The sequence below is a fragment of the Gavia stellata genome, chromosome 6, assembly GCF_030936135.1.
Source record: "Gavia stellata isolate bGavSte3 chromosome 6, bGavSte3.hap2, whole genome shotgun sequence".
Lineage (NCBI taxonomy): Eukaryota > Metazoa > Chordata > Aves > Gaviiformes > Gaviidae > Gavia > Gavia stellata.
In genome coordinates, this window is record NC_082599.1 from 55,569,496 (window position 1) to 55,592,679 (window position 23,184).

At 41.2% G+C, this 23,184-nt stretch overlaps 2 long non-coding RNA genes across 3 annotated transcripts; one reads left to right on the top strand and one right to left on the bottom strand.

Moving 5' to 3' along the window:
* The first annotated feature begins 2,278 nt into the window (after positions 1 to 2,278).
* LOC132317194 (uncharacterized) lies at positions 2,279 to 10,482 on the top strand. 2 transcript variants are annotated; one of them, XR_009484036.1, is made up of 4 exons: positions 2,279 to 2,316; positions 3,260 to 3,385; positions 8,018 to 8,153; positions 9,701 to 10,482. It is a non-coding gene; the product is annotated as an uncharacterized LOC132317194 (long non-coding RNA). The 2 variants fall into 2 exon arrangements; XR_009484035.1 differs by lacking the exon at positions 2,279 to 2,316 and adding an exon at positions 2,317 to 2,367.
* LOC132317193 (uncharacterized) lies at positions 5,679 to 22,761 on the bottom strand. Its single transcript, XR_009484034.1, has 6 exons — positions 22,540 to 22,761; positions 14,610 to 14,720; positions 12,162 to 12,316; positions 11,181 to 11,324; positions 10,477 to 10,520; positions 5,679 to 6,173 (listed from the first exon to the last, which is right to left on the bottom strand). It is a non-coding gene; the product is annotated as an uncharacterized LOC132317193 (long non-coding RNA).
* Between the last annotated feature and the right edge of the window lie 423 nt (positions 22,762 to 23,184).

A 23,184-nucleotide genomic window follows, 5' to 3' on the forward strand; every position in this document is an offset into this window, starting at 1 on the left:
CAAAAACACTGCCCCTATTTGACAAATGAGTGGTTTAAAAAATACTATATAGCTGAACATCAGCAGTTTTGAAACCATGGTCTAATACTGTGACTATGCAGTGTCAGATCTCCCAGCGGTTCAAATTACATTCAGATCAAGCCCAGGCAACTGATGGCCTATCCGTAAAATTAACCAAATTATCTGCCTGTAGCTTAACATTCACATGATACAGAGTTTATACCAGTTTTATTCTTTTAGATTCCAAGATGCAAAGGATACTTAACCCAGCAAAAAGCCAAAGAGACATAGGCAGACATTATCTTTTTCAGCACAGAGTTTGCCAATACAAAGTTAACTTGTCAAAGTCTTTCTAGTCAAATTTAAACTGGTAGAGAGAGTTCATTCTGCTTCAACACATGCATGAAATCATCACTTTTTTTGGGCCACTGTCACTTTCAGAGATACTCTGCACCCATGTCATATCTAAAGTGTATTATTATCATTTAAAAACAGTAGTTTCTAGAATCCAACACTAATCACAATTTTGTGAAAGTACACATAAGAGAAAAATGGCCAATTTAATTATGACCAAAAAAAAAAAAGATGCCTTGCTCTCAACTTTATACTATAGTCTCAATTTTTCCACAGGTAGAAAAAGCAAGAACGAGGTTAAGGTAAGCAGACCAGCCCTCTAAACGGTGGAAAGAGAAGGGACTTATAGGAATTGAAGAACAAACATTAAGGTGAGAGAAAAAGATAATTAGCAATCCCAGTCCTGGGTTGTTATCCAGTGCACGTGAAAGCAGCATCCCTTTAAACGCTAAGAAACCCACTTCTGTTTCACTGCTTGACGTTCAAGCAAAAGATGGGGTTTACATTCCTCCAAAAGACAGCTTTTGTGGAGTGCCCAAAGAGACGAACCGTCTCAGAAGCCTCCGGAGCGGCTTCCAGGGCAGGAGGCGGCTCAGTAACAACACAGTTGGCTTTCGGAGTTCCAGCGAAGCCGCCCCGCGCTGACAGAGAGCCGGGGCGCGGTGCCTGCCAGCCGGCCCACCCCAGAGCCCTCGGCCCGCCGCCGCACGCAGGACGCCAAGGCCCGCGCTGCGCGACCCTCCCCGCGGCCGGGGCGGCCGGACCGGTCCGACCCGCTGCCAGCGGGACGCCGAGGCCTCCCCGGGCGAAGCGCGGCCCTGCCCCGCCGGGCACGCCGCCCCCCCGGGGGGGAGGCCACCGGCGCCCGGCCGGACGCTACAAGCCGCCCAGAGCTCCGTCCCGCCCGTCGCCCTCCGCCAACGCCCGCGGTACCTGCGGCGGGAGGGGGGCCGCGCGTCCCCCCGCCCCGCGCGGCGGCGCCTGCTCCTCGCTGATCTTCTGCTTCAGCTTCTTGAACATGGTGGCGGGAGGGAGGGAGGGAGGGAGGAGAGGGTCGGGGGCCGGCGGCGAGGCGAGCGGGGTACGGCTCCCCGGCCGGTTAGGCAGCGCCTCCCGCGCAGCGGGCGAGGGCCGCCGGGGAGGAGGGTGGTGGCGGTGGCGGGACCGAGCTCCGCTCGCCCCGGCCCCGTGGAGCCGCCGCTGCCTCTCCTTCCTGGGCCCCCCCCACCGCGGAGCAGGTGAACGCCGCGACTACTGCGCCTGCGCAGCCAACGTGGAGCCGAGCGCTCAGGACGGTACGGGGCGCGGCGAGGCACAAACTTCCCAAGGGAATGCCCGACGCCATTCCTTCCCCCCCCCGCCGCCCCGGGGGCGGGCACCGGCGGTGTGCCGCCCGGCCGGCACTGGGCGCCGGGCCCGCGGCGGGGCGGGGCGGGGCGGTGCCGCCCCGCCTCACCTCCCCTCCCTCCTGGCGGCCGCGGGGCGGGAGGCGGCGCCGTGCTGGGAACAGCGCGGGCGGAGGGGAGGCACTGCCCGCCCGCCGCCGGGTCACCGCTCTGCCGTCAGGAGGGCGGGAAAAGGCAGCGGTAATGACAGCCACAACAGCCGCCGCCGCGCTCTGCCTTTCCGCCGCTGGGAGAGGGGTCGGGGCCGCCGTAACCGTGTGATCCGTTACCCCAGACCTCGCCACCGCGGGGTGGGGGGGGTAGGCCGCACGGGCGGCAGCAGCCGGGCCGCCCGGCACCCCCCGGCTCCCGCGCCCCGCAAAGCCACGAAGGGAGAAGGTGCCCCCGGCCTTCCCCCCCGCTGCGGGCAACGAGCGCGGTTGTGCGGGCAGGGGCGAGCGAGGAGCGGGCGCGGCGGGCTCCGGCTGCTTCTATTTTCCGTTGTTTGCTTCCATAGCGACTGCGCTCTGGCCGGCTGGATCAGTGATTAGCTAGAAGTCCTCTTCATCGTACGGGGGTATGGCAAGTCGGTGCAAAGCCTGGATTTGCCACAGCGCTGGTAACAGGGGTTCGTACGCCCCTACGTGACACGGTCCCTCTGGGTGGGTTAGTGACAGTCTCGGGCACAAGCTTTCGCACGCCGAAGAATCGGGCACCTTGGTATCGCAAGGTAATAACACGGTGCTCGATTCTTGGGCTCGCAGAAGCTTCTGACTGAAAAATGCTCTAAAGTTGCTTTTTGAAACTGACTGAAAACCTATTTGCTGGTAAGAAAGTCACGCTGTTTTCATTCAGTCCACCCTGAAACCGTTTGAGTGCTCTTCTATTTGTAAACCTGAGGCATATTGTTTACAAATAGAGTACCATTAAAGTGGAAAGGCAGTGTTTGCCACCCTTGTTGTTATTATTAGCCCTTTGAAACTAGAGGGAAATTTCTTGGCCGCTTTAGGTTAAAACCTATGGCTTTAGAGCCCTTCTTGGATGAGATCTCTCTGTGTGTTCAGTCCTGTCAGTGTAGACTGAGAGCTGTCGGCAGTAGCCGGCATTCATTCTCCAACAATGGGACTATTTTGAAACTTGCTGTGTTGACAGTGATGTTGTACTGGAAATACATTATGCTATTTGCAAAAAATGCTGAACTGTGAGGTCTTCTGTATAGCGCCATACGATGAAGACTGTATGCGGTAATCACAAACATCCAGAAATGTTTTTGCTGAAATACACTCCTGTCATCTTTAAGTAATTTGAGTGGAAAAAAAGTGGATAGGAAATAAATAGTTTGCTGTATGCTGACCCAAAAAAAAAAGCAAGATACATCCGCAGCAAATACAAACTGTTGTTAGTTTTTCCTAATGTTTGCTACATGTTAAAAAAAAAAAAAAAGTAATTTTCAGCAGTCTATTTAGCTATAGATAAAGTGAGAAACTGGCAGTGATCATTTTCTTTGTGTTTCCATTAAGGGTACTGTGCATACACTGGATGGCATAAGTGACTTGCGCATTCTACTGATTTCTAGTGAGAGCAACTGTTGATTTGTAACACCTTCAAAAAAACCTAGTCTGAACCTACAAGCCATAAATAGTCAGGTAAGCATTTTGAAGATTTTTATGTTCTCTTTCCTATATGTGGTCTGGAAACAGAGGTATAGGGAAAACTCTCCAAGACTAAAGGGGCAAAAACACCTGAATAGCAGTCCGTGAGGAAACAAGATAAAATGGGCAATTAAGTTTATTGCAGCCATAAAAAGCAAAATTTCTCTACTTCAGTCAGGTAGCCTCTGTTCTCTTCAAAGACGACCTGCAGCAGCACGGCTGTGCAATTCAGAGGTTAGCAAGCAAAAGGGGAGTTGCCTGACGGATGCTTTGGGAAACCCTCTTAACAACCTTCAGTCTCCTAATAAATCTGTTATTCTCTCACACCTACGTGCTCTATTACAGATGCTAGCTCACATTCTCTTCTTCTCTTCAGCATCTACAGATTACACTCTAATTTTAAACCTAAGTCACTAAATGTAGTATGGGAGTTTGATGGATAGTTGCATAATTGAAGGGACACTAGCTCCTACACCTATCAAATAGAAAAGCAGAGCTTTGTTCATTCTTTCCTAAAATGCATCCAACACAAAAGAGAGATGTGTATTATTTCCTTGGAAAATTTAAAGCTTGAGATAGCACGTTCTGACTGTTTATCACACTGCAGATGTTTTCATAGGACTAAAAGCTATGTGGAAAGGAACAAGCACAAGACTAGAAACTATGATAAAAGAGAAGTTATTTCTTCTACACTAAAGTCTCAGTTGCCACAGAAAATGGTCAGGTGATTAATTAATTGGAACTCTGTTAATGAGTTGCAATAATACTGACCCAACATGGTAATCATATGGCAGTTAGATATTTTCCAGGGGATTTTTTTTACTACAGCAAGGTCTTTTGTTGTGTAAATTCCAACACACATAATATCACCTCCTGCTCTCTACAGGAGGTGCCTAACCTGGGTTTTAGAAAGAGGTGAAGTAATATTTGTATGTATCATTTACTCATATACAGATTGGTGGCATTTAAAAAAATCAAGGACAACGTGAATTTCTGTGCTTTAAAACTGAAAAAATAGCAGTATTTTGTGATACACAGCTATGTGTCTAGCATTGCTCAGATAATACCAAGTGGTATCCCACATTAAGCGGTAGTATACAAATTCTGAAGGTATATATGATAACTCCACAAAATATTATCATAAGCCTTCTAAAAGGGCTTTAAATGTTTTAGTGCCTGGGCAACTGTGATTAAAACATACTGCAATATACAAAGCATTTACCCTAAACCCCAGAGAAGTCCTGGGGGAAATGTCTGGAACCGTATTCTCACACACAGTGTCAAAATCCCTTACTTAACTGAATAGTACCGTATTTCTAGAGGGTCAGTCTTTTCGTAGTAGATTTCTTTGTGAAGGTAAAAGTAGCAGTTGAAAGTGAAGATTCGCCCCTCTTTTTTATCTTCCTTTAGTACAGCAGTTAACATAGGCTAAACAAGAAATATGACATTGTACTGTCTGTGAAAGATAAATGTATTTCTGCAAACAGCACTGATTATGGTGGATAATTAAGAATAAAGGTCTCCTCCAAATTAAATCTATAGCAGTCATTAATGTATTTCTGTGGGAAAGGGAACAGAGCATAAATGTAAAAGACTGTGTTTTCACAGCAGTCTAGACTTCTCTAATTGTCAGCGACAGTGGCCCACACATCCCCTGCAGTCCCATTCCTTGCCTTGTAACAGCTCCAGTGCTTGTCAGACCTTTCCCTGAGTCATTTCTGCGTGTTGAATCTGCAGAAAACTAACCTGACAAAGAGCAAATAATTTTCTGCTGGCTTTACTGTGCTGAGTCCCCTGAGTACAGGAGCTGCTGCACGAGGGACAGAGGCAGGCAGGCATCAGATAGCTTTACAGTGCCAGAGTTATTTCAGGAACATACAGCCTTCGCTGAGCAATTTGCTTAACTTTAAACTGAAGTAATCCCACTAAGTGCTACTTCAAGTTCAGCTAACAAGCAACTCTGTTACTGAAAGAATTGATACTATCTCAACCAGTAACTATCTTAGTCGCTGCTACTGATTAAAGTATTCCTGTGTATGGCCTCCAGCCAGTCTAGTCTGATTTTTAAAATGCTGTCTTTAAGTTACTGCAGCTTTCTGGAAGTCACAAAAAAGCTATGGGCATAAATTATGAATATGGCTTTCAGTACTCTTTTCCACACCTACAACTCCAATTACTTTATGAAAAATGTATGAATTCGCTAGCAGCTAGTTCTTTCAATCCAGTCATCCATCAAAAATATGAAAAGACATAAAAGAAAGCAACATAACATGTAGCATTTCTGATAACTTTTTAATGTTGGCTCATATTTTGTTTGGAAAGGAGGTTTGCCATGTTTGAATTTTTCTTTACATCATCATGCTGTTAAAATAATGTCTAATACAAAATATTCCTATTATTCCTACTGGATAATATTTGACATTGAGGGAGTTACTTTAAAAATAAATGAACATGAACTGGTAATAGAGTAAACAAACCTAAGCAGAAGGGAGGACTAATCATGTAACAGGAATTACTGTTCAGAGCTTATGTACGCACCACTGTTCTTTACAGAGAGCTTATGGAATGTTGCATTTGGTAATAATTGCAGTTTTTACTCCTACTCATAAAATTCAAAATACTAATGTTGATGTTAAAGCAGTCAAAGAGTCATATGTAGGTGCACAGGTAATCAGGTTCAGTTAGGAAGTATTTTGATCTCTACTTCAGCACAAAGGTTACAAACGGCAGCACGTTATCTGATAGTGCAGTGAAAACGGTGACAACTCATGGTACTTGCAGCCTAAAGAATGAGGAGAAATAGTTGTGCAAGGTCAGTCCTTTATAGTGCTATGATTAGAACTCTACCAGTTTTAATATGAAAGCTAGACTTAATGGATAATCGGAGCATTTGTCTAGCCTGATCCGATTGCCATTTTTACTTTTGTATCTACATGTTGCGACTTACAACCACCACCAGATGACAGTGTTCTAGAAGAGTATGACTATGCCTCTACAAAGTCATTGTCAGTATTATAAATGCAAAACTATACCAACAATGGGATCAGAGTTTAAAAACATTCAGGTCAGGGAATTAACAAAAACCGAAGTTTCCACATCAGCTGTATAATCCTGCCATGTACAAAGTACGGGCTGCTCTAAGTAACTTGCTGGATATCAAATATTAAATCTGTTGACCATGTGGCTAACTTCATGGTTGCTTAGTAAACAGTCTATTTGCTGTTTATTTCTGTATTCGTAAGTTCATCACCTGTGGTGCCTAGATATTGGGCTCATGTCAGTGAAGGTAATACTGAGCAAAAAGGTTCACTGATAGCCATTTGAATAAAGACAGTGAGTGACTTGAGGGAAAAGTCACACTTGTGTGTTCAAAATGCACAAGGCTATGAAAAGAGCAAGGGCAGCGTTTGAGATAGCTGAAAGGTAGCCTAAAGGCTGCAGTTGTTCAAACTTACAAGACAAGAGGAATTAACAAACTTCAGAGTGAGGAAAGCTGACAGGCATTGCTGCTCTGCACCTTGAGAGGGAAAGGAACCTCTCTGCTCTAGTAGGAAAGTTGTTGAGAGATCACATTTCATGCCACACACCTCTCTTTCCAAAAGTACAAAGTGCAAGCTCAGGCATTTAAGACTACTAAGAACCACTGCAGTAAACTGGCTCACTAGTTAGGACTGCAGGAGGAGGAAAATTATTTGGATTTATTCAGCTGAAAGACCATGAGCCATCTTTTTGTGAATGGGAATATAAAACATGGAGAGATTTAAAAGCGAGTGACAGGATTTGATCCTGCAAAAGTCTTACTTTCCTAAAACAAAGGTCTTCATTTTATCGCTACCTTATTAAGTAGCATTTCCTTTCTGCTTTGTTTAGCACATCAAACCCCTTCTTTTAACTTCCATTTCACTTTAATCGTTGTACTTCCCTTAAAAGCTCTGGATGCCATGAAAAGAGAGCCCATGACGCTATAAACCAGCAGATCCTTTGTATCAACAGTGATGCTAGTCACAAATTTGATTTTAAATTATCTGGCAGCAGGCTATCTCGAGTACTTTTGTTCTTACTTCTGTAATCACAATAATTTAAAAAAAAAAAAAAGCAAAACTATATGGTCAGGGGCTTTATATCTAAAAAGAGAAAAGAACTTGCTCCTGGAGGCAGACCTTTATGGCAGAGAAGTAGGCTGGTTTCATCGACACGTGGGTTCTATTCCCAGCTCTCCCAGTGCCCTGCTCACCCACCCTGGGCAACCTATTTTGCACCTCGGTGCTTCTATTGGTATTTTAATCAAGAACAGTGATGTTACCCAAATTCTTGCAAATACATGGTTAGTTTTCCTCTTTGCTTGCCCAACTGCTGATAGAAAGGTCAAAGGAATGACTGCTTATTTAGATGCTTTTTAAGAATACTGAGATACACATTCATAAGACACAATTATCTCCCTGCTGGGATTTTTCCGATTCTGTGATATGTTTTCCCCTTAAACACTGTCATTAAGAAACAGCAAATGATTTTGCTTAATCATTTCTAGTTGGCAGGGCTAAGAATACATGCAAAGATCTTGAGACACTGAGGCTATTCAGTTGGGAAGAGCTACAAAAACTAATTTAATTTCTGTGATCCCTTTAGCTAAAGTGTGGAACATTTAAAACCACATCACTGGAGATGCTACACCCAGCAGAATTCACTTTTGAGGAAAGTCACCGAGTCATAGCATGACAGATTCTTAAAAGAGGTGTACTGAATAACATTTGCAACTATCAAGGTAAGCAACTATTCCAAGGAGAATCAGGAAGTATTTTTCCCAATTACAATACTGTATCATTTGATAGGTCATTAAGGAAAACATTCACTTTTCTTCTGCAGTATCAAATTTATGAATCCGATGGATGCAGAATGGAGAAAACAGTGATTTAGGAATAATTATACTACTTCCCTGCATCACAGTTTCTAGAATCTACAAAACAGAACAAATACACATTTTTGTTCTGTGATTACACAAAGCCATCACATATAAAAGCAAAAAGACAACAGTTTTATGTAGCTAGATCTATCAATTAGTGCTTGAATTCAGGACATGTGGAGGTTACATTGTGGGCCCCTCACTACAAGAAGGACATTGAGGTGCTGGAGCGTGTCCAGAGAAGGGCGACGAAGCTGGTGAGGGGTCTGGAGCACAAGTCTGATGAGGAGCGGCTGAGGGAGCTGGGGTTGTTTAGCCTGGAGAAGAGGAGGCTGAGGGGAGACCTCATCGCTCTCTACAACTGCCTGAAAGGGGGTTGCAGAGAGGTGGGTGCTGGTCTCTTCTCCCAAGTGACTAGTGACAGGACTAGAGGAAATGGCCTCAAGTTGCGCCAGGGGAGGTTCAGGCTAGATATTAGGAAAAAGTTCTTTACTGAGAGAGTAGTGAAACATTGGAATAGGCTGCCCAGGGAGGTGGTAGAGTCACCCTCCCTGGAGGTATTCAAGGAGCGTGTGGATGTGGCACTGTGGGATGTAGCTTGATCGACATGGTGCTGTGTGGTGTTGGGTGGGTTGGTTTTTGGTGTGTTGTGGCTTGTTGTTGTTGTGTGGTGGTTTTTTTTTTTTTTCTCTAAGAACAGACAACCAATTTCAGATAAGGAATTTGTCAGCATTTAAGATAATTTCCTGATACTGCTATATTGTTGCTTGAGTATCGTTGTATTCTGAATTCCCTACTACTCTTACTTTTCAAATGTTTTGGAGGGAAGTGTTTCTCATCCTCCTTAACTCCTTTTCCTAGCTCCCAGGATTTACTACAAGCTTTGCCACCCACTGAGTAGGGTGGAATATCTGGTTGAAGGGACCCGAGGGCTTTAGGCCTGAAATTCCTTTCATGTCTGACCTACTTCTCAATGACAGGCCCATAGGGCACTTACACAAAAAGAAGAGTAACTTACCTTTCAGTTGAAAATAGTGAATACTTCATCACTTCTCCTAAACTACTTTAGGAGCAGAGTTATTAATCAGTATTGATTTGCATACATGATATCTGGCTTTCTTGAAGTGCTTTAGAAACAAATGCTTGGTAGGTCTGATGGTATGCCCATAAAATAAACACAAGTCATTTTACAGACAAGTGAGTTCTGGAAAACTCAGGATACTGCACAGCAACTTAGTGGTGGATATGGGATTAGAAACATAGACCATTTGATACTGTTACCAGATTTATCATACAAGATATTTTTAACCCTGTGGTCTAGAAGACATTCTTACTTAATTGCGTACACACATAATGAAAAGTGATGCTCCCCTTGTTGTATTCTCATGTTATTTCGTTGTTTCTAATAGATCATCTGTATGTAAGGATGATGTGCTGGCATGCTTCCTTTTTATTATCCCCCCTTGTCTTCAAAGAAATACCGCCAATGCAGAATCTTGATATGTGAAGCACTTCTTTGACTTGAGAAAACTATTATTTAAAAGGAAGCGATTACCAAACTGCTCAGAATGCTCCAATTAACTATGTGATTTTGCATCTTCATCTGTTAACATGCACTATTTCAAATTAAACTCAAATTCTAATCATCAACTTGTTTTCTCTCAGACTTTGCTCAGCTTATTTTGTCACTGTGATTCCACACTCCTCTCTCACAGACATGAAGTTATTCCGAAAAGGCCGGAGACATTGGGTTTGGCTTAACGGACACCAGGTACAACTCACAGCAGAGTTATCTTTAGTTATTAATATAAAATATTCCTTATTGTATTTTGAATATAAAATATTCCTTATTGATGAGTGCATCTATTAAAATGGATCACTTGCCTTCTAAATGGCAAAATAACAGTTTTCCAACTATCAAAAGTAAACTCTGGTGCCTGTAATTGAAGTATTACATTGTTATATTTACAGAGGAAAAAAAATGCTTAAAAAAACCCTATTATCACAAAATAGTGCCAAGTCTTCACACAAGTATTTCCTCTGGCAATTTGCTTCAAACCACCTGGACTTCCCTGTAGCTCTGAAAGGGGAGGGGGTGTTAACCTAAGGGTTGCAATTATACAGTTCAGTTTATAGTAAAGGCAATATGAACTTTAACTTTTGTATCAAGAAAAACTAAGCTGACCTCAACTTGTCCTCCAGCACCTGAAACTTCATTTGGAATAACACCTGTGAGAGATAAGACAAAAGAGATGCTGAGTTGATAGGGACTGCCTCAGTATTAAACTGCATTCAGTGTCTTTGGGTCGGACAGAGGTCATAATCTGAATGTTCAGCTCTAGAAAGATACTAGCAATTTTACGTTTGTTTGGTACTACAACATAAAGCAAACTAGCTTGGCATAAAAAGAGCAAGACAACCATGTCATTTATTACTCTGTCTGGCTAAATTAAAGGATTTCAGGCAATTTGATTTTTATTTCCAACATTGCCAGGTTCTTCTTATGAAACCAGGAGCTATATTGTGAGCTTCTTATTCTGATTTAGCAGCAATCTGCGTGCAACTAAAGAAACTTAGCGTTACGATGCAAGTCACTGTTTACTGAAGAGTTTACAGTATGATTTTTACTCTGTGAATCTTTTATATTAAATACATGTTATAATACTTATTCACAGAAGTGCTACACTGAATTATTTACCAGAGGTGGAGGCCAGACCTTGCACTCAGGCGGGGGGCCTGCTGTGGATACTTGGGTCAGAATACACAGAACTCATGGAAACACTGAGATGTAATTCTATCTGCTACTGGTCATGACTAGAATAGAGACGTGTTACTTAGTCTTTGATTTCCAAGTGTAAAGTGTCTTGTATTGTTTTTCTATTATCCTACCTTATTTAGTTCATCCCTGTAACTATTCAGAATAGCAAGAAATGTTATTTCTACACCATGTAGCTCCCTGTACATCTGTTCAACTCATTCTTCAATATAAACTGCCACAATCGAAAGCACCAAGATGATTTTGCAGATGGGACACTGAGAGAAGAGAAAAAGCCCATTATAGTTAGAAAAAGTGTTGCAAACAGTTAACATTTCATAATTGTACTATAAATATGCACACAAACTTAGAAGGAAGGCATAACTTCCTTTTGGCTTTGTTCAGATACTGTAAGAAAGATAACTCTTCACTTGCTGTCATAATGCATTAACCATCGTCATGCTATTATATAATTCTTGCTCAAAGCACACTCTAAACGTAACTGTTTGCACTGAAAATGTTTCATGCAGTATTTTCTCTACTTCCTCCATGTACTAAAAATTGCTTTCTTTAAGTTTAATCTAATTAAGCACAATATCAAGGTTCATATATTCATTCATTTTATTAGAATTTAATTAGAAATACTTTTCTAGATATTTATCCTTTATAGTCTAGCAGACCAAACTTTTGCTAGTCCAGTAGGGACAATACTAAGCAAGTAACATACTGCAGGTAAGACCAAATTTTGTTCTTGCTAACCTCTGTTACAACCTTTTAATTTCTTATAGCTATGAACAATGTCAGAAAGTCTCATTGGGTAATATACTGCCCACAAGCCATGTGGGACTTGGGGTCTTCTGGTGTAGTCCATGTAGCACGTGCTCAAGCAGGAGCCACACAGGAAGGTTAGGTACAGGGAGATAACTGTGGACTGTTATGAAATAACAAACCACCGTGAATGAGACTGCTTTAGCTTCTGTCGTGTCGGTAATCTAGAGTACACAGTGCATACTTACAAAACATTCTCTTCTTGCCATCACCTTACACCCTGCAAAACAGCCATGAAGCTATCGAGCAGTTTTGGAATTGACTTCTCTTACCTGAGAAAGAATTACCTTCTGAATCAAGGTGGTACTTTTCTGGAGTTCAAAGGAGAAATTCCTGCTTCAGGAGAATACCTAGCCTCCAAAAGCAAAACTGGAAAAGCAGACATCTTACAGGTAAACACAGGGGTTGCTCAACACAAGCCTCAGGACAGATAGGCGGTAGACTGCAAACAAAATGTAGAGCAGAGAGACGTGTACATGAAACGTCTTCAGATCACTCTTTGTCCAAAAATGAATAAAATTTCTGAATTTTAAGTTCAAAGATTTGCACTTTTTGAATGCAATTTTGTCTTTTTTTAGCACTGATTTACATAGAAATAAATCGAGTTGCATCATTCATGCAGAGACACCCTAAGAAGACAAAAGCAGAAAGGATCAAGTCAAAAGCTTTGTTATATGGCACAAAGGAAGTAATAATGAAGGGGGAGAGAGTTCCCTTATGCTTATTTGAGAAGATTACCACTGCAGACAAGAAATTTAACTCCTCTGAAATAAACTCCATTAATGACAACTAATAATTGTACTTCTAGTTAGTGAAACTAATTTCATTTTTGCTGTAGCGGAAGAAATATGTTGTAATTTAGTCTAACACTAAGACTGCTCAAAGACAAAGGCTGCTCAAAGACAGAAATACTGAAAGCATAGAAAACTGAGGTTTACCTCCAATGTTTCCAGAGAAGATGATTTTTAGGAGGGGAGGGAGAAGAATGTAAATACTGAATACACTTAAAAGGCTTACTGACTGAAATGAAATGCTTTCATTCAGAATTGGAAACATATCAGGTACATTAGTCAACACTGAAAATATTTCTAGTTTTTAAAATCAAAACCAAGAATTGTTTGCTTTTTAACATCATCTTACTGACTGTTATATTTGAAATACTTAAGTATATTTTTGTTTGTTGATATATTTGGAAATAGGGGAAAGTATAAATACTGAAAATACAAACTATTAACAGAATTTGAAACATGGGACTCAAAATCAGACCTCACAGTGCAAACACTGAAGAGACAAAGGATCAGAAAATGGCATCACTGTAGAGGTAACAGCACAGCATTGAGAAATGAGAGCAGTGGTACTGCCTAATGTCAAGGATGCAAGTATCAGGTCTTCAGGACACCAGCGTAATAACCTTCACATCTTTGTGATCCTGACCTTTCGATCGCTTTTATTATAGCAACCTGCAGCAAGAGTCTGCTCCCTGCCAGCATGAGGCTGCAAACAGCAGCAGCTTTCACCAGCTGAGCAGGGATAACAGTTTACGCTTTTGCACCTACTTCCCTCTCTTCTTACCTTTTCTATACCCCTGCACACTCCACTTCTTTGTCTTCTGTGTGCTAAACCAAAGAGTTCTCAGTCCTGGGTTTCGGCCAGCTGACCAGCTTCGGGTGGAGAGCAGCTGCTTCCTGGGTGGTTAACCCATAAGGGCTGCGATGCACCTTCGGACTCACGGTGGGGGCACCTGGCAGCCCTCGGTGCCTTCCACCAACCGCTGACCTTGTACAGACTTAGCACTGTGCCAGTCACGGGCTGGCCTCAGAGCGGCTGGGTGAGCCACTGGCGTGACTTTCCAGGCTCTATGTTGGGTTCTAAACTTTTATTTGTCATTATCTAGGGAATTATTTCAAGTGAAAAGCCTCTGGATTTTTTTACACAATCTCCAAGTGAAACTCTCTCATCTTAACCTAGCACAGTCAAGGGCAGATGTAAAATAGTTTCATTCAGTTTGCCCTTTAATCTTATATTAAGTTGCCAGAAGTAGAGCCAGCAAGTAAAATAACCACATCTAAGAACAGCTTAGATCAATTTCAGTCAATTAGATCAATTTTATCTGTATGTACTGATAAAGGTATTGGTTACTGTTTGTGATATACTAGTAGTTTACAAACAATGTCTTCCTTACAACTTCTTTCTTGATCCAAGTAATATCTGGGGTAACATTTTACAAAACATCTCTTAGCAGCCTTTGTGGATGTCCCTCCATTAAATTTGACAAAGATGAACAAGCACAACCCGCAAATAGCTAATTTGAAATAAGATGTTTTCTACTGCTTTTCCTCATCCAGCATGGAAGTTTCTTTTTTTTCCTGTTTTTTTTTTTGCTGTTGTTGTTGTTGTTTTTTGTTTTGTGAGGCGCTTGTTTTAACAGTAACAACATATTATAGTTAACAAGCCACTTTTTTCCTATTCTAGGTTATATTCCAGACATTATTTCTACGCTTATTGATGACACATTATAAGGAACCCAACAACTGTTATGTAGTTTCAAGCAACTAAATTTTAGTTGTATTGACCCAGATCTTTATGTTTAGATACCAGTTACCATCCCACTGGTTATGTTTGGTATCATCTTTTACAAGCAACCCAGCCAAATGTTCTCTCCATAACATACAGAAGTAGATAAACACAGATGCAGAACTGGTGGTTCTAAAAATGAACGTGGCTGTTTTGCTTACCAGGAATTGAGAACTGTGGTATTTCCCTCAGGAAACAGGCAAAGCTTGAAAAGTCAGCATGTATCTTACTTATGCTGGTCTGGTGACTATTTAAATTTCTTCTCAGAGGTTCTGAAGTAAAGCAGACATGGAAAGTTAAGAGAATACTGTGACATCTTCAGTGAAGGGGTAACCTACCAGCATGAAATGGTTATTTAAATAATTGCTTGTCATTAGACACTGCAACCTGTTTGAGATTCCATTTAAATATTTAATTTATTAGTACTTCATGTTCTGTTTTATACGTATATACACAAATTGCATGTATGTTTACTTAATATATATAAACAAAAATTACAGTTTCTATTGGCGATTTGAAGGATTCTTAAACTGGTGGATTAACCTGTTCTATTTTCGTGAATAAATCCTAAAGTACTTCTTTTCAGCCTTAAGTAATGAAAGAATCTGATGTCTGTAACAAAGTAGCAAAACTAAGTTGTTGCATAAAAGCTTAAGGTGTGGTTCAAAGTATAGCTTCGCTCTGAAAAATTACACAAAAAATATTCATCTATGTTGTGCTTTGGTTCTGCCACCAGATATGCTTTTTGTAGTCATGTAGAGAGTTTGGGTTTTTTGGAGGGGATTTTTTGTTTATTTTTTTCCCCCAGAATTGCCAGGCCCACAAACCCAGCCTTGGCTCCTGTAGTCACGCAGCGTTATTTCTTGCTCATGTCTCATTTCCTGTAACAAAAGTTCTCCCTGCCAAACAGTGTCCTCATTACAGTTGTGTAATCCCGTTTTTTAAAAGTGATGCCCTTGGTGACACCTGTGCAAGCTGAGCTGAGGTTGCATAAGTAACCAACTGGCTCTCTTAACTGGATGATAATAAACAAGTCTGCACAAGAAACTATAATTCAGTTTGTGTGTGCGCTCTCTCTCTTTTTTAGCTGAGTTGGTCAGAATAGTTAATAGCATACAAAATATTCAGACATGAATCACAACAAAAGTTACTCGATCTCCTTTTGAACGCTACAGAAATGTTAAGCAACACTGTCATGTCACTCTTCAGAATTAAATCATGCCTGGAAGTAGAATTGCCCAGTATATATTTGGAGTGACGTCTGCTTGCTTTTATACTGCTTTCATATTTGCTCAGCCTAGAAACAATAGAAGACAGATTCTTTCTCTTGCATCATCTATAGCTTTGTTTACTCTGTTTCAATCGGTTTGACTTTTGCTAATATAACTCAAGAGGTCTCACAGAGTTGCATAGGTATCATGCATAGGTGTAATTTAGCACATCCCTTAACAATTATTAGCATGATAGTCTTAAAAAAACCCTGAAAAGGCAAAACAAAACCTTAGAAATTGCAAATAATCTTTTCTTGTTAATGTATCAAATACAGAATTCTACCATGTTAAAGGGTTTTTTAGGTCAGAACTGTACATTACATACAGAAACATAAAAACTTGCTTTTTACTCCTTCTAGGTTACAAAGATTGAGCTCCCATAACGCTCAGAAGATTCAACATGAAGTATACCCAGAGATCAAATTGCTACAAAATCTAAGTAATCCTATGTTCAAGCTCTAAAATGCAATGTACATTTAAAGGAATATTATCAATTTCATTTAGTTTAAGTCATTTGTTTAAATATTTTCAAATTATATATCCACTTTTCACCTTGGCCAGTTCTAGCGTTACAACTAGACATTTGGATTCTTTTACTAGCTTCACTCTCTAGCTGAATAAAAGATCCACATATTGTCATAAGAAAGACTGAAGAGGGATATGCTATAGTACAATCCTGTAGAAGGTAAGTGATTAATTTAAAGACAGATGTCAACAGGTTAGACTTTACAGACAAGTAAGACATGGTTTAAACTGTATTTAACTTATATGAATTAAGTATTATGAACATTTCTGTGATTTTTTCACATTTTTCTTCTTCCTTATTGTTTTATTGTGTTTGAATTTCATTAGGATAGCATTTCTCTGAACTTCACTTTTTTGTTTTTTAATTCGTATAGCATGATAGTCCTAAAATTTCAATTATTGGAGCTACTATCAGCTCTAATCATGACTTGGCAAAGCTGGTTTTGCTCTAGATCTTGGGTGCACGTACCTTATAGACAAATATTACTTAATTCCCAGTCCTCCAAAGCTTGTACATATGCTGATTTTCAATTCAGTAACTGGAATTATTAAACCAAATCTGCTTTATTAATCTGCTTAATTTGAGCAGGCTGTTTCTCTCAGGATTGCTGAGCACCCATAGCTGCCATTGACTGAATTGGCAGTATCTGTTCAGGAGTTGTAAAAAAAACTGGACCAAAAATGATGGTGATTAAGTCTACAAGGAAGATACAAAGTTACCACTGACTGGCTTCAGTTAGCAATATACAGATTCTTCCATCTCTGAAGTGCAGTGCAGTACAGAGCCTAACATTAAAATTTAAGTTTCAGTGTCCTCTTGCTTTTCCAATTTAACAGTACTTGTATGAAGGAACCATCCACCTTCACCTTCAAATAATGATGCAAATTAATGTTGGACATACACCAAAAGCGAAGTGCACTGAAGCAGCAAGCAGCAGCATGCAGATACAGGCTCAATACTAATGGAAAAGAAGCATCTCTCTCAATTTGGCCTTTCATTATTCCATTTGGTTGGTTTTTAAATGCATTAGACAGAGGATCAACTTTGTTGCTGGAGAAAATGAGATGAAGGCTCAGTGAAAGCTATTTTTGTTGCATGGAGAATCTGTGCACTTGAGATTCTGAAAAGAATTGTAAAAAAGTGGTTCCTTCAGGTAGGACAAAAAAATAAGAGTATTTTAATTTTTATTATATTTTCTGAAGAACACAAAAAATCATAGCAGATATGTCTTAGTTACATTAATAATTTGTTCACCTCAGCATACCTGGTGGGAACACTGTAGTAGGTGAAGATAATTTGGGTTGCGGGGATATCAGGCATTGCAGAGTTCTGATAAATGCCCATTCGATTTCACTGTTTTAAAATCTAAATGTATTGAAAAGTCCTATTTAAATTTTACATTCTAATGATGTTTCTACATAAAAAAAAATATAACAGGCATCAGAAAAGTGACTAAGAAAAACATATGAGTACATCCTAAAAGGTCCACGTGTTTACTCGCTTCTGCTTAATATAGACACCGCTCGTTAGTTTTGCAAACTCAATACAACTATGTAAGAGTGAGGTGATTTCCTCTATGTGGCTTGTATGTCATCAGTAAAATCAACTAGCATTCACACAATCTCTTTTGGGGGATATATAACACGCACAGAGTAGATCATGACTTCAGATTGAGTTTTCGAGAATGATGTTTAGCATAAGAAATGGTCAGTATTTATATATATATATCAAACAGAACAGAAAGACATTTAGAACTACGTCTATCAAGTCCGTAAAGACAATGATACTTGGCTCTCTAGTTGTTTTTACAATGGAATAAAAATGAAAAGCTCTATATGAAGATTAAATACACTGCTATGTATAATACAAAAAAAAATTAAAAGTTTTAAAGTAAAACTTTAATTTTTAAATTCATTTTTTCAGAATATAGCTTCACTTTCTTAAAAAAAAAGTTTCTCACAAACTCTCATTTCACAAACCTTGTTAAGGTATTTCATAATTTATCTACATCTAAATGGGATTGATCGGAATAATGCCCGTGTCTTCCCCTTATTTCTTATGTAACAAGCTGATCTCTGGACACTGTTCAGAGCACTCTAGTGCTTAAAATTTTACTGTATAAAAATGGATACTAATCTATAGCAATTACAAAAATGTTCCTATAAACACATTCTAAACATAAACCAAAATATTCCACTGCTTACCTTATTTCTAAAAGACTTAAAAAACCCAAAGCAAACCCAACCAAAACAGTGAAAATAAGTACCTAGAAAGTGGGGAGCATTCTGTCTTCAGTTGTTTGGACAATTAACAAATCTGTCTTAAAACAGATGTTTTCTACAAAAGATTGCATTTACTTGGAAATGCAGATTTCTGGGAAAACATTGGAATATAAATTTTTCAGTTAGCCCTACCCACAGCTATTTAACAGACAGTTGTGAGACTTTCCTTGCTGAGGATGCAATGGATCTGAACCAGAAGAACTCATGCAATTCTCCTGCTGGAGTGCACTGAAAAGATTTGTGGGTGCTAATCCTTATCCAAATGCATCGTACGTGCGTAATTCCTACTGTGCCCTACAGATTTTTGCAGCATTAAAAGTAAATGAGGTAGAGGGAAAAACTAAATCTCACTGATTTTGCAGTTACCTAGCACTATCAGAAACCTTCTAGTCTATATTAACCCCTACAAGAACAGCTGTGAAATGTGCATATCCCCGCAACAAACAGCCACGAATTTTGAATGCTTGGGTTTTTTCCACTACTTGGTAAATGTCATATGTATGCAAAAACTTTACAGAGGAAGCCTAATAATAGTCCCTCAGTACTCCAATGAATTCTACGAAAGATTTAAATAAAGAATTTCGTGATTATGTTCTGCATACAGTCTGCATGCATTCTGCCTTATAACTATTTCAAATAATCTCTTTAAAGTCTTAAATTGTTTCCCATAATTTACATTCAAGTCATGCAGCCCTTTGGTTATTGCTTTGAATGTAACTGAAAATCAACATTACTTTGAATAATGACAAGTGCTTCAACAGAGCTGGTACTGAATCATTTTAAAGATCTTTTGACTGTCCCACAGGATTACTCATTCTTTTGCTCTAGTTTTCCAGTAACTAAAAATATATTTTACTTCTCTAGTAACTGAATTATAAACTGCCCAGTGTCTATTTATGTAATTGTTACATTTAACTTATGGTAGAAATTGTCTGATTGCTATGGTTCCCCAGACCTTATATTTTGTAGATACATTCTGCGTCCTAGTAATTTCTAAGTTAAAAAACTGGTGCAGAGGAGATCACATGCCAAAGGTCATCCAAGGAAGGGAATGCATCTTTTTTTTTCTTCTTTTCCTCAGGAATTTTTAAAAAACATATAAATGCTGAGATTGAAAATATTTATTTAATATATATTAGGGTCTGTCTACCTGATGACAGAAATGTACCCTTAGCAGAAATTAAACTCTTAGCAAAAGGTGGGGGAGGACAGGACTGAAAGGGCCTGGCAGAAGCTTCCTGTAAGTACATCCAATATCTGCTTTGAAAAATAAAACAAACAAACAAGCAAAAGTTGCTCCCTGCATTACAAAAGGGGTTTGCAATTATTTTACAGTATAGCCACACAAAGTTGATTTTCCACGTGTCATAAGGGAGTATGGGGGGTTTCTCCCCCCACCCACCTTTTGGGTGCGTGGGGGGAGAAACAAGGAGTTACTAACATTGGGAATCTCCAAGAGAGGATCTACTACAGCTTGAAAAAAATGTATGTTCAGTTGTGCCAAATGAATTGTTGAGTGACGGTATCTGAATTGAGAAGATGGGAACTACAGAAAAGGAAGAGGACAAAATGGAAAGGAGAGAAATAAGTGGATGGAGGTGGTGAGAACTGCTTAAAATGCTGTGTTAAACCAGTCGGTCTCCATCAGTAAACCAATCTACCAGCTAAACTAATTGCTGGAAGTTACTCTTTCCATGAGAGGGGTGAGGGGGTAAGAGAGAGAGAAGAATAGGGAGGATACAGAAGGGAAAATACATGGAATGACATCAGGGATTAAGTTAGACTATAATCCTAGATGTGTGCCATCACTATTACATTCTTAACCAGAAGCTCCAATAATCATGAAACAAAAGCTTCATGGGAAAATTAGAAATGCTGAAGAGAGGGACAAAAAAAAGAAGATATTCAAAACTGCACAAAGAGCAAACATTACACAGGAAAACACTTTTTTCGCTCATTGAAGTTGTTTCAGTAACAAAATCTCTTTAAAACTGTATAGAAATTATTGCAGGAAGTTGACAGTGTTGAAAGTGTTCCATAAAACTGACTTAAAGTTTATCTAGGATGAATCTGTATTAGGTGACCATCACTCCAAAAAGAACTAAGATTCCAGCCATGGAATGCCTCAACTGAGCAAAACAGAGAGATTTCCAGAGAAAGGGGAAAGGAGAGAGTAAATCGGCAGGTTCAATTACATATGATGAGGAATCTATACTAACCCACCGTATACAAAGACAACAGTGAAGAGAAAATATATTCAAAGGCAGATCCAGTGATCATTCATTCATTTTTAGCAGAAACTCATTATCAACAGAGCAAGCTTCATAGTAGCTCCAGTAAGAATTTGTTCAAGGCAGATTCATATATAATTTTATATTTTGTAACTGCAGCCATTTCATAGCAAAAGTTCAATCATAACTTTCATTTCTGGCTTATAAGTAAAGGTTTATAATGAAACCGTATATAACTTGACTGTTTAACTACTCATTAATGATGCTGAACTCAGAATTGCTACTGTGACATCCTGTACCACTGCCTGTAGTAACTGCACTGTGTATACACTGCACTGTGCACCGCTTTTCAGTCAAGTAAACAATTGCTCTTTCAAGCCACAAAAATGCACGTCTGCTCTCAAGGAGACATGTGTTTTGCTGCATCATTAAAGAAAAATGTGCAGCCTATGATATCAAAAGACTAAACGTATGCAAATACCAACACTTCATCGGAGAAAAATGTACAAACAATTGAAAACATTTTTCCCCTTTATATAGCAATATATTAACAGAGAATCATCCCACACAGACCTGGGACATCCCACATTTCAGATGATTCCACACAAACTCTCCACTCAAGAAGTAACGAAAGACTTCTCCCACCAGCTAGACCAAACCAAAATGACCCAAGATGTTTTTAATGAAGATTGTCCATAAAGCCCAGAAAATCAGCAGGTGAGTCCTTCTGGAAGAATAAACTTCAAATAAAAATGTAGTTTTTAAGCCAGTGCTTTTTTTTTTGGTCTTTCCTACTGATGTTCCAAGAGGAACTTTCTACTTCATCTCCCTGCGGTGAGATCATCATCTCTTACTACAGAAATTAAAAATAAGCATGGTGAGGCTATGCTGTATGATGAAGTGAGGAAAGAGATTGAGACAGTACAGGGTTTCTCAGACAGAAAGCTATAAAATACTAATGAAGCCCAAAGAAGTTGGTTTATGTCTACTGTAATAGATTTAATTCACTTGCATGTCCCCTTTTCTTTATGCACATCCACTTGAGCTTATTTTAGTAAGACAACATTTGACCTCTGCCAAGGGCTCGGGCGACTGTTCTTGCACCCTACCACCAGGCTTGTCATTTTAACAGTGCTTTTTTATTCCCATGTGATTTCTAACATATGAAATGCCATCTCCTCCAGCCCTCTGATCACCTCTACGTTCTTACAGACACCCTGGGCTTACTGACAGAGGTGTTGGAAAGCAAATGGCTACAGATCTGATCCCAAGTCTATTTCACAGCAGAGCCTCATCAATACTTCCATGAACGTTAGCTAGCTCTCTGCGCATAAATTGGAATATATGTAATGGTATAGTCATTTCTTTCTTTTCTATATGTTACCCTTAGGGGCTCTGATGCTTGCTTATATTTAAATTTTGACAGTTCAGAAGCCCGGTTGCGTTTGGGCCAGTATAAGATAAGGTGGAAATGCTTGCACAGATTTTTACCCATAAACCCTGCCTGGCACCCACCCACCTAAATCTTCTGCAACACTTATGCGGCGTGCCAGGTGAAAACGGTGGGAGCAGGAGGCGCAGCTCGGTAGGCCGCGAAATCAGCGGTGCTCTCACGACGGGCCCGGCCGCGGCTGAAGCCGGCGGGTCGCGCTGCGGTTCTGCAGAGGCGGCTGCGGCCTGCGGGGCTCTCGCTGGGCCGCTCCCTGGGGAACACCACTCGATAAAAACAAACCCCGGCTAAAACCGAGAAGCAAACACAAAGGAGAAGGTGGCGGACCTACCTCTCCCCGCCAGAGCCGTGAGTCAGCCGGCCTGCCCGGTGATAAGGGGGGGCCGAGGCGGAGAGCAGGGCGCCGCAGCCCTCCTCACAGGGAACAGCCCCCCTCCCTTCGCTTCGAAAAGAGAAACGGGGGGAGAGGAGGGCGCTTCTCCTCCGGCGGAGCATTTAACGGCGGGGACTGACTGCTGCCTCACCTTCCCTGAGCTGAAAGGGCGCCTCAGGACACAGGACGCGGCCCCCCCGCCCCGAGCGCCAGCCGGCCCGGACCCCGCCAGGGGAGCGCCGCCCGCCAACGCCCCCGCAGGCGCGCCCGCCCGCTCTGCGCAGGCGCACGCACCACCCGCTCGCCCCTTCCTCCGCGGCGGCGGGCGCGGCGCATGCGCAGTGCGCCTCGCCGGCCTGTGTAAGTGGTTAGGGCGGGGGGCAGCGCGGCTGCACGTCGGTCTCGGCGGCAGCGCGGGTCGTGTGCCGCCGCTGCTGCTGCTGCAACGGCTGCCGGCCGCCCTCCCCTCAGCGCCGGCCCCTTTCTCCTTCCGCAGGCCTCTGCGGGCGGTTTGAAATGAACCGCTGTTTCCTACCCGGGTTCCCGATGTGGCCGTAACCGCCCGGCATTGAAGGGGAGGAGACAGGAGCGCGGGGCGGGGAA